The sequence below is a fragment of the Atheta coriaria genome, unplaced genomic scaffold (assembly GCF_025399875.1).
Source record: "Atheta coriaria isolate IRGN ID8LTWV9N9 unplaced genomic scaffold, Caltech_Dcor_3.1 hic_scaffold_4_pilon, whole genome shotgun sequence".
Taxonomy (NCBI): domain Eukaryota; kingdom Metazoa; phylum Arthropoda; class Insecta; order Coleoptera; family Staphylinidae; genus Dalotia; species Dalotia coriaria.
In genome coordinates, this window is record NW_027045446.1 from 492488 (window position 1) to 512706 (window position 20219).

Here is a 20219-nt window from a genome sequence, read left to right on the forward strand (position 1 = left end):
TGCTTTCATCGAACCAAAAAGATTACTCAGTTTTTTTTTTTATTCTTTCACTAAGTATGCACCGCACCTGCATGTGATGATTGAGTTCCACGAAAGTGTTTTGATTAAAACGTGAAATTATTGATAAGCATCGCGTGCGTGGAGAAAATCAAAAAAATTCGAATTTCGGAATGGAATCGAATCAGATTCAAGTTTATATTATATAGATATTAGAAAATGGGGAAAGTGGGAAAAATGCTTCTTATATCAAGCGTCACGATCAACGCAACCCTCGTGGGATTTATTTTCGCACTTTATTGAGCTGTCTATTATGTTGCGAAAACGTTCGAGTGATTTATGTCGCATAAAAGGACTTATAATATCGTATTTATCGCGTATCGCTTGTGGATAAAATCCCAGCGTGCAGAAGTATAATGAAGGCCGGAAATCGACGGTCATCAAAAAGTCATAAACTGATAACTTACAAACTACAACTACTGTGAGACTACTTGTATGCAAATTTTATCGTAAAAAAAGTCTCATTAGTAATCATCATTACTCGTATGTTGTTTTTTTGGAGAATTTTTAATAATTAGAAAAAAATTAATTTTGGTTTGGATATTAAATAAACACCTAATCAAAATTGACGGATGAAATACGTGGTTGTGGATTATTGGAATTATGCGCCGCTGCCGAAATTCCCACTCGAGCGCTCAACGAGGATAATGCGTGTAGTTGCTGTTAGTGTAATTGGAATATTGGGTTTCCAAAATTTAGGTCAATAACCAAAAAATCTACGAATTAGCAAATATGAACACGGTGGTTATTACATCGTGTGTAACACAAACAAAACAAAAATCAACAACAGTTTTTTGCTAGTTTTTGCTATTTTTTATGGAAAAAAAATTGTTTTTTGGAAGAAAAATTGCAAACAAATGATTTTTTAGAAAAATAACGTTAAAAAACTATAAAATTGTAGTTGTAGAATTTATATTTGGACTCAGTATTTTTTCAACAATTAATTTTTGGCATGTTATTAACAAAAAGTATTTTTGGAAAAAAAATTTGCAAAAAATTGTTTTTTGGAACAAAAAAATTGCAAAAAAATGATTTTTTAGAAAAATAACGTTGAAAAAACTATAAAATTGTATTTGTGGAATTTTTATTTGGACTCAGTATTTTTTCAACAATTAATTTTTGGCATTTTATTAGCAAAAATAATTTTTTGGAAAAAAAATTTGCAAAAAATTGTTTTTTGAACAAAAAAATTGCAAAAAAATGATTTTTTAGAAAAATAACGTTGAAACAAATATAAAATTGTAGTTGTGGAATTTTTATTTGGACTCAGTATTTTTTCAACAATTAATTTTTGGCATGTTATTAAAAAAATGATTTTTTGGAAAAATTCAAAAATTGTTTTGAAAAAAATTGCAAAAAAATGATTTTTTAGAAAAATAACGTTGAAACAAATATAAAATTGTAGTTGTGGAATTTTTATTTGGACTCAGTATTTTTTCAACAATTAATTTTTGGCATGTTATTAAAAAAATGATTTTTTGGAAAAAAAAAAAATTCAAAAAAATTGTTTTTTGAACAAAAAAATTGCAAAAAAATGATTTTTTCAATACATAACTTAAAAATCATAAAATTCTAATTGAAAAATAAATATAATTAAAATCTAATATTATACAGAGTGTTTTTTGTGATTTTACACATTTTAAGATATAGATTATTAAGTGGAGGTCTTTGCATTGACTTTGACTAAGCGCCAATGGAATCTCGAAGCGCAGAAAGGTGACTCAAGGTATTTTTCACCGACAATGCGGAATTCCACCCGAAGGCGACGCCATTATTCGGCGGTTCGCATGACCAAACTTCGCCATTTACCCATCCACCTGTAGTCAATGTTTATTATCCGGTCGATGGTGCCGCCATGACGGATACAAATGCTCTGACATTCACTTCGTTATTCAATGCGATTCACTCGATGGTGAAATGGTAAATGGCCGCGACGATAACGCAACAATGTGTCGTTTAATGATGCGCCGCGAATAAAATTTTTAGTTTGCACATTTTTTCCTCGGCCGTCGTTAAGTCTGAGCTTCATGGTTTCAGTTCGTGACGTTTAGTTCGTCGACGTGGCCTCATTCGGACGTCCTCACGGGGACGCGGAAATAAAGATTAACTATCCGACAAAAGCTGCTGTCTCAACGGCCGAGCGCAACTCAATCTCGTGCGGGGCGTAGATAAAAAGCAAAAATATCTAGGGACACAGAACGAAAAAAAACATCAAGTGGAAAAATTTATCTGTCGAATTTTAATTTAAAACAGGATTTAACACGGGTCGAACTGAGATTAACGAGAGTGAGACTCAAAACCCGAAATCTTTATTTCCCGAAATTCCAAATTGAGGAATATGGGTTAGAAGGACCATCCCTTTGCTTTTGCCAAAGGGTGTTGTCTGTCATTTAGCGGAACATCGTGCGTCGCATGGCGCATTGCTTAATGTAACTGCTCTGAAAGGCGTGAAATTGCCAAGAATCGATCGCGACGCCCGACGACTAATACATAACCAAAGCACCCGAACACCCCAAAAGCACCCTTCGTCCTCTCCACCACCACCACCACCCTTCGATTCAATTCATTTATGATCTCTCACTTTCAGCAACCGCAAGTCTTTGATCAGAATATCACACAAATGATTGCAGAATTTGTGTTATTATACACTCGGTGTATAATATCAATATTATTCACTCAAATCTTTCGAGAATAAACATCAAAGCGAAACTTTCTTAGCGCAAAACAGAAATAATTTACGTCGGTCAGGTCGAATGTCGAAAAGTCATCACGTAAATTGCGCTCGAAAGGTAAACGCAGCTTTTATCTCGATTTACTCCTCGGGAGCGGCAAAGGCACAGATAAGATTTGTTAATGTAATTAATGTTTAGAACTATTAGAGGATACGTGTTAAATCCTAGGACACAATGATATATACTCTCAACATTCACCGCCCCCGAAAGGTTTAAGTTTAATTTTATTACCAATTCAAAGTGAATTTTTTCCAACATAGGTTTTAATAGTGTGGAGGCGCCGGGAGTTATTGATTTTGTAAGTGGATATGATTAAGAAATTTAATACGGGCCTGCACGCGTGATGAAAAACATTTTTAGGTTATGTGCGTTTGTGAGTGTGTGTGAGGGTATAATCTCATCGCGGTTTCCGGCTTCCGGAGTGTCTAATTCCTCACGTAAATGCAATTATTTTTCGTCCACCCACGACGCTCCATCGGCCGAAATCGAATCAATAAAATTGATGTACGAAGTATAACTTTCCGGTAACCGCAAAAGCTAGAAGAGAATGATAAAGATAAAAGAAGAAGACGCGCGGAATTTTTTGACGAAGAAAACTACTTTAACAGCGCCGCCCGAACTTTTACTACACCTTCGTTCGTTTCACCAATATATCATCTGTATTTTATCTCAGTGTGTGTGTGTGTGTTGGTGTAGGAGGGTATTTTCCCCGTCGACAGGTTCTGCAGGTTTAGTTTTTTCTCATCGCTGTCGTCACGCTGCGTTTGCTTCCAAGTCTTCGAACGTTGTCAACGCTTCGCTACGCTTTCCTTTCTGGTTTTCCATCTTTTTTTTTCCTGGTGCGGTTTGAGTTGTGCGATGGTTTTCGATAACACGTGAAAAGTTTCGGGGACTTCTTCGGGGTGTTTAAAAACTTAAAAGTTGCTTGATGTATTTTTACACTGGAAATTATAGTGTGGAGGCGCCGGGCAAAGCAAACAAAGAAAACGCTCTCAATTAGTACTTTTTTGGGGTGTGCGCCGCGCGCTTGTTAAATAAATACACGCGCGATACTCATTTCTTTAAGTACGAACGTAATGAATCACCGTTTTATAATAACAGTCACGGCGAATGAAAAATGATTGCGCTGCGCTGCGATGAATTATTCAATCTCGACACAGTAATGGCTGCCACAATGAATTTTGATAACATAAATATTATTTTTTAATTTGGTGGACTAGATACCATATTTTTGTATTTTTTATGTTTTTTCGGTGATATGTGCAGTCATTTGGTGCGCATTATTCGTCGAAATCGTTCGGCGGGAATATTTTTCACATTTCCAGCGGTGTGTTTTTTTATTAAAGGATCCGCCGAATATTTCTCATTCATGAACGTGTGATGAAAATGAAAATGCGAGCAATGAACCGATCCCACGAATATCGAAACGACAAGCGTGAATTGCGCATTACACTCACACAGTATCATAAAAATAATTTTTTTGCAAAAAGTTTTTCTGAAAAAAATTTTTTCAGAAAAAAATTTTTTGATTGAAAAAAATTAAAATAAATAAAAATAATTTTTTAAATTTATTTTAACAGATGGTATATGTGCTATCAGTGTCGAATGATTCTCGATATGAGTTTATTCCGTATGGAGTGCAGTACTGCACGTGCGGACACGTGGCGTTATATCCGCATGCAGAGTGAATTCGAATATCACTGGCAGAGCAAAAGTATGCCTCTTATTTGAGACGCGGATCGTGATTCAAGTTTTCACACGGCAGTAACCCGAGAATTGAGGTTTTGCACTGCAGAACTTTTCTTCGAAAAAAAAAAAGAAAAAAAAAATTCATGCCGAATGTTAAACGTAACTTTTTAATAAAATTATCACCCGAATGAGAATAGGATTTATTGAATATTCTAATATATACAACTCGCCCCAGCGACATTGGGGTGACACTAAAAAAAAGGTAATTTCCTTTTTGCGGTTCTCTGCGCTCCCCATTTACTTGGCTTAAGCTATTTAGATGCGGGCCGCGAGAGAGAGAAAAAAATATGATTGGACTTGATTGGAAATTCAGGCGGCGTGTTGGACCATTACTACGTGGATGCCACGAGCCTCCGAAATTTCCCCAACCTTGAAGAAAATCAAAACCCAGACACACATTTTTGTATTTTTCTCAGGGTGTGTGTGTGAGTGTGTGACTTCTACTGCTGGGAAATTGTCTATTGTTGCCTGCGACCCCGATCTTTCTGAGTCTTTGGTCGTCTTCACGCGCACGCTGATGATACTCAGCCACCACGCTGGTGAAATTTATGTCGCAATATACATAACTTGTCCTTACTTCAATCGTATCTGTTTTACCATCACGTCTCGCGCCGCGCGCGCGCTGCCAGGACTATAATTTTTTTTCCTTCTTCGCTTCGAGTGGATTCGCTCGTTTCCAATTCTTGTTCTTAAGCCGAATAAATATCTCTACGGCGAGAAGCCGGAGCGGGTATCTGCTTAAACAACAGACGAAATTGAATTGAAAACTCACTTTGCAAAATGATCTAATTTCAGTCCAAAAACTGTATTTTTTTTCTGCAACAAAAAAAAATCATCAATTTTTTCATTAATCATTTTTAAAATAACCTACGCTAGCAGTTTGTGCTCTATTCTATTGTGTGTTAAGTAATAATTAAATCACGTTCAAGAAACTATTACGAAAAAAGCTCACCTGATTAATGCGGTGGCTTTGTGAAGAAATAAAACACGGCGACGCTTTTTCTTAGCCAGGTTAACGCGCGTGGCGTTTTTGTTCTCCGGTGTCTTTCATTCGTTGATTTTTTGCCGCCGCTTTCATTTATTATCGAGTATGCGCGGGCAGCCGGGCGCAAATTGAAAAGGTGAATTGTGGCTGGCGGCGCCCACCGTCAATACATCATCGGGGCTGACGTTATCGTCGCGCGACCTACATCATCAAATTGTATAGCGAAAGGGGTGCTTAGCGCAGCCCCTAAAAATTATAACCAGAATCAATCATGTTTGTTTTATTTGAGCTTAATTATTAAACGCATTTAAAATATTCGTAAAACAGCGGTATTTACGTTTATACCCGGCGCCTCCACTCATATAACCCTATGTTATTTTATAAATATATAAAAATTAGTTTTATTTTGTTTTTTAATGAAATAAAATTTTCAAGCAAATTGATGTAAAAGCTCACAAACGTTTCGTAGGAATCTGAGTTTATTTCATCCATTGGAATTGTGCATCGTGCATCACGCCTCATAAAATATTCAAATATTTGTCAATGTGAATTTCCATGAATATATTTCTGTTATATCTTATGCGCGCACAACAAAAGCTTCAATCTTTTTCTTGGTGGTGACGTTATTTAGCATTTTCACACTGTTGTTGAGAGTTTTTCTATTCTGATCGGTGTGTAATTTATAAAAACAACGACTTTGGGCGGTGTTTTTAGGCGTGTTAAACATAATATTTGTTTAGGCGCTTAATAACATCACGGCAATGTTTTGTTTTAATTTGCAAGTTGAGTTTGCACAACATTCTTAAGCCAAAAATTCGGAAAAACTTGGATTTTATGCAAAAAATCAAATTTTTTGCGTTTTTTTTGAAAATACTACAAAATCAACCCTCGTGAACATGCATAAGGCGGATTTAATTCAACATAGACCCATCCTAGACTCTATAAATGCCTTGAAACTACCAAACCGGAAAACTGAACCGAAAATAAACTAAAAATTTAGTAAAAAAAGCAAAATACGCGTAAAAATTGCAACAACTTTTCGTTTGTAAAAAGTTTTGCAACTTGAAAGTAAATACGCACGTGTCTTCACGTTGTAGTGCAACTTTATTAAAATATTCAGCGAGTAAAAAATACCCGGCGGTAAGTAACTGTATGCGCGACGAGTAAATTTGATATTCGCTCGCGGCGACCCGACGCCAGTTTTGCATCTAAATGAAAACCGTGGGCTTTCTTTATTCTTGATTTCTCGCATGTTACGAGCTTCCACATGTATAAAAAAAAGCAGCGAACAAGCTCGAATGTTTTACGAGCAATAACCGAACATCATGTGCGATTTTTTACGTGACTTATATGGGGTTACTAGCGGCCCAGGATGGAATTTTGTTGTTATACTGAATAAATTTTGTTGTGAGCTGTTAACAATGTCACAAATTTTATATAAATTATTAGAGATAAAATTTTAAGTAATTATATTAACAGATATGTTTATTGTTAGTTGGTGATTAAGATTTTTTGTTGAAATGACTTTTAACGTCTTAGAAACTGAAGCTAAGTAGTTAAAAAAAAGCATGAAATGTTTTACGAGCAATAACCGAACAACATGCGCGATTTTTTTACGGCGTCACAAGAATGGAATTTTGTCTTTATACTAAATAAATTTCATGTGTGTGTAAACATTGTCACGCGTCGAATGCAACACCAAGCGAGGAAATTACGCGTCGCGAACAAGATTTCGCATCGAGATATATTCGTTAAATTTTTATGTCGACGATGACAAGGATGTTTATGATCTAACAACATCTGGTAATGAAGAATTGCACATCTATATACTTACAGATACATCACTCACTTGAATTTTTTTCTTTCTTTTTTTTGTAAGTTTCGTTTAAAAGACAAAAAAATATCCAATTTGTGACTGTTCACATATAAATATATTACGGCCGGAATAGTTGTCGAACAGTTCTCGACTAGATTTGGGCTCGAACATCCGTATCGGCGACCCTTTTTTTCGCCCTTCCAGACGACCATTGTGCTCGACGCGGCGGTTGTGCGCTCGGCTGCACCCCATTGCGTCCCGCGATGGGATAACATCGATGTCCCAGGGCCCTTTAATGCATTCATAACTTCCGATATCGGCGGCGTGTGTGTCTGTATTTCATGCGACAAAACTAAATCTTCAACTTTACCACATTCACACACTCACTCACATACTTCTATGAGTATAGAAATATTATGTGTATATATGGGTACACTTGGTCCCGATGCTGTTCGTATAGACGATTTACATTTTTATTCGATTTAAATGCAACACACGACCGTCGACAAGAAAAATCTGAATTTTTCCGTGATGATATTTTTTGCGCGCACGGACTGCGTCTGAAACGCATGGTGGTTATAAGCGCGCGGGTTAGGCGAGTAAAGCTCCAACTGCAATAACATTCAATAATATTCTACGTAGAGAGTTTCGTGGCGATTTAGCTGACCCGCAATAGCGTCGTTTCGGTTACTTACTTCGGTCACGACCAGAATGTAAACCCGTAAAGTTCTTATTGTTATAGGGTCGACGTCAAATACTGCGGAGTACGTACTACACACAATTCAATGATTTTCGAACGTACAAAAATGTTTGTTACTTTTTCACGCAAAAACTGTGCAACAAATTTTTATCAAACTTTGCTGAAATATTGGTTTTAGTTTAGAAAATAACATAGACTACTTATTATTTGGTAAAAATATATTTAAATGTGAAAAACAGTGTTTGAATGTACACAAAATTGGTTTTTCAGTATATTTTTATAAAACTTTAACATAGACAAGAAAATATTATAGGCTTTTTATTTTGTAAAATATATTTAAAAGCTGTAAAATAGCAGTTGAATGTTTTGAATTGGTTACATTGATATAATGTTTGTACTTCGTTCAGGCACTACTCAACAATTTTTATAAAACTTTGCAAAAATATTGGTTTTAGTTTAGAAAATAACATAGACTACTTTTTATTTGGTAAAAATATATTTAAAATGTGGAAAACAGTGTTTGAATGTTGACAAAATTGGTTAATCAGTATATTTTTTATAAAACTTCGCAAAAATATTGATTTTGGTCTGGAAAACATTATAGACCCCTTTTTATTTTGTTAAAATATATTTAAAAGCTGAAAAATAACAGTTGAATGTCTATAAAATTGGCTATTAATAGATAAAATGTTTGTATAAAATACTCAAACAATTTTTATACAACTTTGCTAAAAATTGGTTTTAGTCTAGAAAAAACTATCTTTTATTGCATAAAAATATTTTTAAAATAAAACAGTGTTTTTTCACAAATTTTGTTTATTTTACAAAAAATAACATAGACTACTTTTTATTTCATAAAAGTATATTTACATAGGGTAAAATAGCAGTTGAATGTTCATAAAATCGGTCATTAATTGATTCAATGTTTGCATCTCATTCATGCATAAACTATTCATGAAATTTTAATATTTCTCTGCACAAATATAGTTTATACTATAGAAAATAACATAGATTAATTTTTATTGAACGAAAATGCATATAAAAGGGGTAAAATAGCGGTTTAACGTTCATAGAATCAGTCAGTAATAGATATTTTGCAAACATTTCAATTGCAATAAAGAATTTAATGCTTTATTTTATTCGCTGCAATTTTTTCGTCATTTGTGTATATTTTGTATTTTGTACGTGATCGCATTCCGTCATAAAAATATCTCCACATTTCAAAGACCCGGGCTTCATGTCTTTTTATTTTTGAGTTTCCTTTCTGCTCGAATTGTCCGTATCCATACAAGTAGCAATATCATTTGTCCAATCAGCGTTGTGCTTCGGGGAAACTGAGAGCGTTCTCGAGTGAAAACTGCGCAAAAAATACAGCTTGGGCTTGCGGAGAAATCGAAAGGCAGAAATATAAAGTCTAAAAAAACTCCGGCGTGCAAAACCGTCAAAGAAGACGATGACGTTCTCTTTGAGCAAACCTAGTTTCTTATTTTCTGTGCTTTTGCTGGCAACTAGCTGGGGGCTCTCTCGGGTATGCGTCCCCTGCGTCGATTTTGCACTGCATGGCTTCGGAGATGTGAAAGTGAGCGAATCAAACGTGGACTCAAGCTAATCATACTACAGCTTATAAAAATGTTTGTTCCGCTTTCACGGTAAAAGTATTCAGGAAATTTTTATAAAATTTTACAATAATATTGGCTATATTGCTAAAAATAACATAGACTACTTTATATTTTGTAAAAATATATTTTATAGCTGTAAAACAACTGTTGAATGGTCATAGAGTTGGTTAATAATTAATATCATGTTTGTATCTCTTTCACGCAAAAACTATTCGTGAAATTTTTATAAAATTTTGCACAAATATAGTTCATATAATACAAAATAACATAGACTACTTTTTATTGCATGAAAATATATTTAGAAGGTGAAAATAGCGGTTGAATTTTAATTAAATTGGTTAATAATTGATGTAATATTAAAATTGCTGTCACGCAAAAACTATTCTACGAATTTTTATAAAACTTTGTAATAATATAGTTTATATTGTATAAAATAATATAGACCATTTTTTTATTGCGGGAATATACATTTAAATGGGATAAAACAGCGTTTGAATGTTGATAGTTACGGTTAATTATCAAAATAATGTTTGTATCGTTTTCACGCAAAAACTATCCAACAAATTTTTATAAAATTTCACAGTAGTATAGTTTATATTGTACAAAATAACATAATCCAATTTTTATTACAATGAAATGAATTTAAAACTTGAAAAACAGCGGTGAAATCTTAACAAAATTTGTTAATAACAGATATAATATTTGTGCCGCTTTTACGTAAAAACTATTCAACAAATTTTTATAGAAATTTACAATAATATAGTTTATAGAACAGAAAATAACATAGACCACTTTTTATTGCGTTAAAATGTATTTTAAAGGGGTAAAACAGCGTTTGAATGTTGATAGAAGCGGTTAATTATCAAAATAATGTTTTTATCGTTTTCACGCAAAAACTATTCAACAAATTTTTATAAAATTTCACAGTAGTATAGTTTATATTGTACACAAGAACATAATCCAATTTTTATTGAAATTAAATGTATTTAAAAGGTGAAAAACAGCGGTTGAATCTGAATAAAGTTAGTTAATAATAAATATAATGTTTGTGACGTTTTTACTTAAAAACTATTCAACCTATTTTTATAAAATTTGATGATAATATAGTTGATACTCTACAAAATAACATAGACTACTTTTTATTGCGATAAAATATATTTAACAGGCGTGAAACAAGATTTAAATGTTGATTAACTCGGTCAAATAGATATCGCACTGCATTGATTTTTATTCAAATGCTGAAACATCATATACTTAAACATAATATACGACGTACTAAAATAAAATAAACCCTTGGCAATTAGAGTTTTATGAGTCATAAAATGTACAAGTAATAACCTAGAAGTGACAGCGCCAAATTCTTCCACTTTTAACTTTATAATGCGACACGAAAGTCGCGAAAAAAGATTGTTTTCCAAATTGAAGGCAAAGTTTGACAATTTCACCTCACGTCACACGCGACTGCTTTAAAACAATTACTCGACTAGAAATGAGATAAAAAAACTTTGCTTCTACAAATAAAATTGAATAAAATTTTTAATTTATTTTCCGCAAATTGTAGTGGATATTGATTTGTTTATTTTGTATGCGTTTCGTTTTCCATTAGCATTTCATTAATCGACTGATTGTAACAGCCTAATGAACTTGATAAAATAATCGCATTATTTCGCAATTTATTTGCATTCGAACACTGGGGTCATTAAAAGTTTTGCTGCAATAATTAACTGATTCTACCCTCATCCCCTAAATTGAGGTGATAATTGAATTTTATTGCGATCTTGTTTTCATAGCTTATGCAAAACGTGTGGGTGCTCATTAGGTTACCGAAAAAAAGCGAGACAGAGAATAATGGTGCAGATATCGAAGGTTCAAGGGTAACTACCGTTCTAATATCAATAAAGTAAAAATTCCAAGTCCATTAACCGTAGCTTGCAGCGAGGGTTGGACGGTTTGCTGGGAGGTTATCGCTTTCTCATTTTCGACGCGAGTGCCCATTCAACGCTTCTTTTTTTCATGCTCGGCGTTTTTTTACGCCAGTTTTTCCAAATTAAAATTTAATAAGCTTTCGGGCAGTGTTCAAGGCTAATAATATCGAACACTCAAGACTCAAGCGCGCTGGCTTTTCAGAAACTTTCTAAAATCACATTAATTGGCTCGAAAACTCAGCGCTTGGGTTTTTTCTCTCCTTTTCAACTGCAGCGGCGCTTTTCTTCGGCACTTCCAAGAGTTGCTGCTATTTATAGAACGTCGATTGCTCGTCTAGGTATATAAAGATTAAAAGAATATAGCTGTGGAATTGATTGGGCCGGCAATAAAATGACTTTGTTGAAGGAGGTGGCGTGTGTGCTTCATTATCCGATTTAATAAAAGCAAATTGTGTTGTGTGGTCCCCGAAAGGATTTCGTTTCCAGACACGTATCGGATGGATTTTCTGCGTCCGCGCCGCGCTATTTGCACGCCGTGGTGGCCGAGGCTTCGTGCGCAAGGACCATTATCAACCGAGCGTCGAGGGAGCTGGGGTTCTAAGGACCTCGTTCGTTTCGAGCAAACAATCTCACCTTTCGAAAACCCCAGCGCACCATTCACAGCGTATACACTTGCCAAAACTTCACATCAACAATCAAGTTGAAATCATATTAAAATCGATTTTATTACAGCGCAAAGAGAAAAAAATTCACAAATATTTTTTCCTAGCATGCATATTTGTAATTTTCTAATATGTGGATAAATAAATAACGATATTTAGAGTCGCGTTGCGTGCAGCAATTAATGCCGATAAGGCAATGGGCATGCCGTGCACGTCCGGTCATTTTACAAGCCTGCGCTCCTCTGAAAGCTCCCTTTGCGAAGGAAAGCATGTCACAATGCAGCACGTCCATCCCATCCTCTTCTGGTGATTCAATTATTATCATCATCGTGTGTTAAAGTTTTTAGTTTCATTCGCTCAAATCTAAGACATTTCCACTCCTGAAAGCTTTAAAATTACATCCATTCCAATTGAATTACGCGCAAATAATTTTTCTATTAATAAAGCTTGTTTAAAAGTGGTTTGGGCAATAAAATTTTAATCTTCTCATCGTAAAAGCTCATTTTCATTACCTCATAACTCCTTTTTACAATATTAACCTTAAGTGCCGAGCCTTTTGCCATTTCAGATTCTAAATATCGATTTCCGGTGGGTGAAGATAAGAGAAAACGTAAACGATTGTAACTAACGCCATCTATATGTGAATAGTCTACATTTGATGAGTTTCCAAGAGAGCTTAAACAAATTGAGTTTTTTTCTCGCGTGTGTGTACGTGTGCTGGAGAAAAAAAAACGCGGCCGAGACTTGATTTAAATTCGTTTCTGAGCTGAGCTTTCGTTGCTTTGCAATTTCCGTTCGTTCGCACTATCGCGCGCGTTTGTTGCCAAGTGGGGTGCGTGCTCGCCAAGAAAAAACACCCTCACACGAGTTGAAAAGATGAAGCGGATGGGGGTAAACATTCTGATAGTCTTTGCGCCCTCGAATATTTTACAACTTTAACTTCGCACGTCCTCGAAAGATTGGAAATCCGTTAAGTATGATTGATACGAAGTGACTCAATTTTTCTGAAAGGCGGCGGCTATGAATTGCACTCGAAAAACCACATTATTTGAGGAAATAATTTTAAATTTTGCGTGTGGGGATGTGATGCGGATAGGATTTCAATTACTTAGAATAAAAGTTTTGAATTTGAACAACACATAAATTGAGCACTGTGGAGGTGCCGGGCTAGCGTTGTATGATAGATTAAAGTGTAGTTTGTTTGGCACGAGTCGATGGCGAGCGCGCCGCGTCGTAAATCATTCTCATCCGTTCCGCTTGGTGTAAAAGATGGCAGCGCGCAGACAAAGATTGCTAATTTGGCCAGTCGGCCAAGTTTTCCGGGCGCGGCTCGCGCCTTATGTGTCGCGCGGCGGTGGAACAATATGAAAAACTCATAAACGGTCGGACGGTGTAAGTTATTCGAGATCGTTTTACGATCGTGTCTCATTGTGTCGAGAAGAACGGCGGGCGGATGTTGTGCAACGCAGAATTACGATTATTGTGTTGACGGCGTGGATGAAACTCCTCCATAACTTGCGACTCGTTTTCCAACCTTTTCTCCTCGCATTCCATTGTTTATATTTACACATATCTAGCTATATAACAACAAATAATGATTGTAATGTTATAATATGTTGGATTTGATTCTAAATCAATATTTCCACTCGGTAAAAAATCCAATTTTAGATCGAAAACTAGTTTTGCTTTTTTGATGCGGAAAAAAGTAAGCAATATGCCTGCGGATCCGTGATCCCCAGCAGATTCGGGCGCGTTTCTCCGCACGTCACTTCCTTAACTCATAAAACAATACCAAAGTCGATCCGAGCACGTCCGCCATCCCGACTCCTTCGCTCTGTCTCCACGCCGGGCAAATTGTGTCGGGTTCGCAGGCTATCAGGCGCACACACAAATCGACACGTTTGGTGCCCCCACGTCGCTCACACCACCGGCGTGCGCGCCCGCTTGGAATCGAGTTGGAATTGCGCGGAATTGTGTCGGTCGCCGTGCGGTCGTGCCCGGGGCCCGATGTTGTTAGTGCCGTTGGAGGCTCCACTTAACTGCTTACGGCGCACGCCGGCATAAACCCCAGTTAAGAGGTCATCGTAGGCCTACAAACGCAAGAGATGTACTTCCTAACTTGTTTCAATGACAATTTGCGCAGAATTTTGCGGATATTGCCTTACAGTCATGCGATGTAATTTATTCTATTTATATATAATGTAGAATTTATTTGTGGTGATATTGATTTTTATTTTGTTGAAATCGGATAAAAATTTAAAAAGTTATGATCAAATTAAAAATATAATGTGAATTGGACTGCAATACTTTTAAAACTTGGAATTTGTTTAGAATTTCTTGGATATTGCTTTATAGTCACGTGATATAATTAATATTATTTATGCACAAGATAAAGGCTTTAATTGTGGTGATATTGTTTTTTATTTTATTAAAATCGGATGAAAATTATAAAAGTTATCATAAAATTAATAAAAAAATTCAAATTGGACTGCAACACTTTTAAAACTTGGAATTTACTTAGAATTTCTTGGATATTTCTTTATAGTCGCGTGATGTAATTTATATTATTTATGCACAAGATAAAAGCTTTAATTGGGGTGATATTGTTTTTAATTTTATTAAAATCGGATAAGAATTAAAAAAGTTATGATCAAATTAAAAAAATAATGCGAATTGGACTGCAATACTTTTAAAAGTTATAATTTCTTAGAATTTCTTGGATATTGCTTTATAGTCATGTGATGTAATTTATTTTATTTATGTTTCAGACAAAAGCTTTAATTGTGGTAGTATTGCTTTTTATTTGATTAAAATCGGATATAAATTGTAGGAGTTATAATAAAATTAATAAAAATGTTGCAAATGGGACTGCAATTCTTTAAAAATTTCAATCGCTCATAACTCGTTTAATAATCGACGGAATTTGATGAAACAAAAACAATATAATATAGAATTTAATTGTTTATTGACATACACTTATGAATAAATAATAAATGTATTGGTTTTCCGCTTTTCCGGTTTTGAATAAAAAATTCAGATTTTTTTGCGGTTAACATTCCGTCAGACCATTAGACCGACCAAAGTAAGATCTCAAGTTCAGAAGATAAGCAGATATATAGATTTCAGCGCAGTGTACGGAAAGCAGAAGAAGGTCTGAGCAGCGCGCGTGTGCTGTTTCGTATTTTTTATGTATATTCGCCGGAAAATCGGAGCTTTTCATAACGACCTAATGGCTTTTGAATGGCTTAACATTCTGCGCATACGTAGTATTTTTTCGGGCTGCGGATCTGATGCCTTTATAACTCGGCTGCGGCAGCGTCGACATGCCGGCATCCTTTCTCGGTGGAAAACTCGAAACTGAAACGGAACGAGCGGCGAAATCTTGTCGAGCGCGGATTAGATTCATAGCGAAGAGTCCTAGAAAACGACGGTAGCAATAGACATTTGTTTGCCGATTTCGTGCCGCTTGTTATGTTCATCCGCCGTCATAAATATAGCGCCCGCAATGTCGCACGCCCGACTAAGTACACCAACGCGCAACGGAGCATTCGATACGGACGCGGACGCCCAGCGAAAAGAACAAAAACAAATCGCAAGGATTTGCCGCCGCCGCCCGCCTCCGGGCGCCCGACACAATCGCGTCTATCTGCGCGATTCGCGGAATTAAAGGACGGATTGAGTTATTACACTTTCGGGCCGGCTCTAATCAGTTAAAGAAAACCGATATCTCTTAGCAACTTGGTGCGCTTAATTTATTCGTGCAAAGTTTTCGCCCACGCCCGGCTAATGTAAAATCCACTGCGAAGCACACGAACAAAGGGGGAAATTGGACGAGTTAGGCTTGATAAAAACAAGAGTAAAAGTTGTAACACTTTTGCTGTCCCAATTAATTCATGTGGATGTCTTGTTAAGTTAAATCGATCTCTTCGAGGCTTAAACTTTATCCAAAACACGGATAATCACCACCTTTAAAACACAAAATTAAAATTTTACAAATTTTTACATTCTAAAAATCAAAATCAAATTTTACTAGCTTATAACTTTTGAACTGCTTGACCGATTTTTATGATCTTTGATTGTTTATATTTGTTTTTATCTATATTATCAGATTATTCATTAAAATATTGAAAATATTTGTGAATAAAATTATTACAGGATGTTTTATGCGTTGTGTGGGTGTTGAATGTAAAGTTAAGACATAACCATTCGATTTTACGACGTTTTGCATGTCATTCCTCAACGGCGACGGTTGGCGTGCGCACATACGCGACCATTATCTTGTTGTATACGCTTTTTTTACTCCACTTGCCCGCCGTCGGCGGCGTTTCATCCTTTTATGGTGTAAAATAGAACAGAACACGGCGGCAACAGCCCGCGGCTGCTCCCCTGACAAGAGTCAATGCCGGGCACAAAAGGCGCGAAAATGAAAATGAAAAAGGGAAATGGCGCTGGGGTAATGGATTCTGCACGAAAGTATCCAGCGCGGATAATCTGATAATGCGGGCATATGTATATGCATACAATAAATACTAAGCAATATGCCTTGGAGAATTTCTTCGCGCGCGCTGCTCAGCGACAATGCGAAGCGAAGAAGCCATGTTTTCGATTATAGTGCGCCCGGGTGAAGATTGTAACATTGCATTACTTCGTTTGCCATGTCAGTGTTGTACTGGTGCAAACCCGACGAAAGAAAATTGTAAAAAAAACAGGAAAAATTAAATTCAATTTGCAATTTTCTCATTTCTGATAGGATTTAACAATGTTATATTATTTATATATTTTTGTAAATATAATTTTTAGATAAATAATTTATTTGACTATATACTGACGCTTAGTTTGTGAAAATCGGATTAAAATTATAAGAGTTATCGAAAAAAATCTGAAGAAAAAAAAAACTAAAAGTTCAGATTGTTTAATTTTAATATCGCAACTTTAATTGCTTATAACTCAGTCAATTATTAATTAAAATGAATGAAATAAAAACTAAATTATTCACAAATAACTACTTTATAAAACCTGATATTATCCCATAAAGGTTTTCTTATCAATTTATGTATATTCAGCATAAACTCAAAAATGACAAAAAATAAGTTTTTAAGCTTTTTAGGAAAAATAAATGAATATTTTTTATATATTCAATAATATTCTAATAACTATTTAATCAAAGCACTAATTGCCGTTTATTTCATTAAAATTGATTAAAAAATACAAAAGTTATCGTCAAAAAAAAGTTCGGATTGTTTAATTTTAATATCTCAACTTTAATTGCTTATAACTCAGTCAATTATTAATTAAAATGAATGAAATAAAAACTAAAATATTCACAAATAACTTCTTTATAAAACCTGATATTATCCCATAAAGGTTTTTTTTAACAATTTATGTATATTCAGCATAACCTCAAAAAATGACAAAAAATAAGTTTTTAAGCTTTTTAGTAAAATGAAATAAATATTTTTTATAAATTCAATAATATTCTAATAACTAATTTATCAAAGCATTAATTGCCTTTTATTTCATTAAAATTGATTAAAAAATACAAAAGTTATCGTCAAAAAAAAAAAGTTCGGATTGTTTAATTTTAATATCTCAACTTTAATTGCTTATAACTCAGTCAATTATGAATTAAAATGAATGAAATAAAAACAAAAATATTCACAAATAACTACTTTATAAAACCTGATATTATCCCATAAAGGTTTTTTTTAACAATTTATGTATATACAGCATAACCTCATAAAATGACAAAAATTAGTTTTTAAGGTACTTAGCACAATAAAATAAATATTTTTAATAAATTCTATAATATTCTAATAACTAATTTATCAAAGCATTAATTGCCGTTTATTTCATTAAAATTGAATGAAAAATACAAAAGTTATCGTCAAAAAACTAAAATTACCCGCGCTACCTGAAACTCACACCTTCCACATTTACAAATTTTAATTGCTCATAACTCGATAAATTATAAACCGAAATAGTTCAATTTGAAACTAAATTAATTAAAAACCTCCATTTTATACCGCACCATATAAAAATAATTAAATTCGTTATTATGAAAGTAATAAACAACTAAAAATAGTTTTTGTTACGTGAAAATCATCCAATTAAATTCGCAATACCAGCGACTAAAATAGAATAAAAATATGATTACGTAGAAAATAAGCAACGTAGATTGATGCACATCAAAGACACCCCGGTCGTCTTTAAACAGCCATTAAAAAACGAAGCGACACTTTACGACGTCCATTATTTCCGAGCAATGAAGCGTGCATACATTACGAGCCGTTGTTGGTTATTGTACGCGCTCTAAAAGCGAAATTATTGCGTTGGCGTAAGGCAGTCATTACGATTTAATTGAGTGAGAACCACACACGCCGGCGTAACGCTGATTGGCATGTATGGAGAGCGTGCGCGCCGGAATAAGAACGTGGAAAGTAATTAATCGAACGAAGTCAGTCAACGGCGTCGACTGAAACCGACGAGACGAAATTAATTGGCTGGATTGTTACGCTTATACGAATCGAAATTCAACAATGCTGATTTTACACTGAATAAAATCACAAAAAAATTTATATTGTGATTTTAAGTTTTATCAAAGATTAAGTAAGTTGTTTGTGTACATTATTAATATTGTTAATTAACGAGCTGGTACAAATTTAAATTTACTCCCAAACTAAATAATTAAAAAACTTTTCACTAGCGCCCAACACCAGAGAGTTCGGAAAGTTTTAAAAGCGCCTTACCTGTGGCTGGCGAGTTGCATAATTTACTTATTGAAATATTAATTTATTATTAATATTAAACTATAAATTCACGCGGGAAATTACATAAAAATATATTAAATTTGTAAAGTTATGAGAAGAATGCCGGAAATGTTTAACTTTTGCTCTGGATTGTTTAAAATTTTGATAAAAGTTTTCCGGTTTGTTAATAAAAGTTCAACCAGCGGTGGTATCGCCAAGATACAGGGCTGATAAGGTCGAAAATCAAAAATTTATGGTGTGTAAATCCGAAATCAGCGTATATGGAAGGTAACAAAGCCGCTTAAACCGTTTTCTCACTCTTACTACCCCGAATACACCTCACACATGGATATATATACATTTAGGGGTGGCTGGTCGAGAGGGCAGAGGGTAGTAGGGTAGTAGGGTGGCTAATACTCAACATCAATAGATACTCGTACTCTTGCTCGTACTCGTACATGCATAATACCCCGCTGCCACACACAAGGGGTGCAGATTTCGAGTGTGGGCGAGAGGTGTTCGTTGGCGAGGTCAAAGTATACATAATGAGCGCACGGGTCATGCGTTCTGTACGCGCGCGTTTCTTCTTCCGTATGTATGAGTGTGTGTGTGGTGTTTGGCTTTGCCTTCGGCCGCAATGTTTGGTTTGCCAATGTCTACACACACATTCCACTTGCGGAGATTTCAGTTCATACAGAAAATTTAAATTCTTTGCGTTGATGGTGGATTTTTCCTCTGCGTGGGAAAATTGTTTTTTTTTCTGGTGGAGAAAGTAATTAAATAAAAAGTTGGCGTTTGTTACTAAATGAAACTTAGGTAAACTTGGTTATAGCCAGTGGATATAACGCTAACAAACTTTTCTATTTAGAGACTCATCGCGTGCAAATAAATTTGTTATCGAAGTTTGCTGCTGGGCGCCGAACGCGGCGTGTCTTTGCAATATTCGACGAATTATAAACGACACAGGCGCTGCTTTCATCTCAAAATGTTTTCGTTGGGAAAATTAAGTGAAAATTTTATATGTAATAATGTCCGGTAACGAGAATTGCAAAAAAATTGGAAGAGTTTTTGAGTTGGAATTTTAATTGCTTTTAACTCAGTCAATTATTGATTAAAATTATTGAAATAAAAACTAATTTACTTAGAAATTATTGTTTTATAATAATTTAGATTATCCCATATCGATTTATTATTATTACTGGTTGAAATCCATAAAAAACAAAAAAAA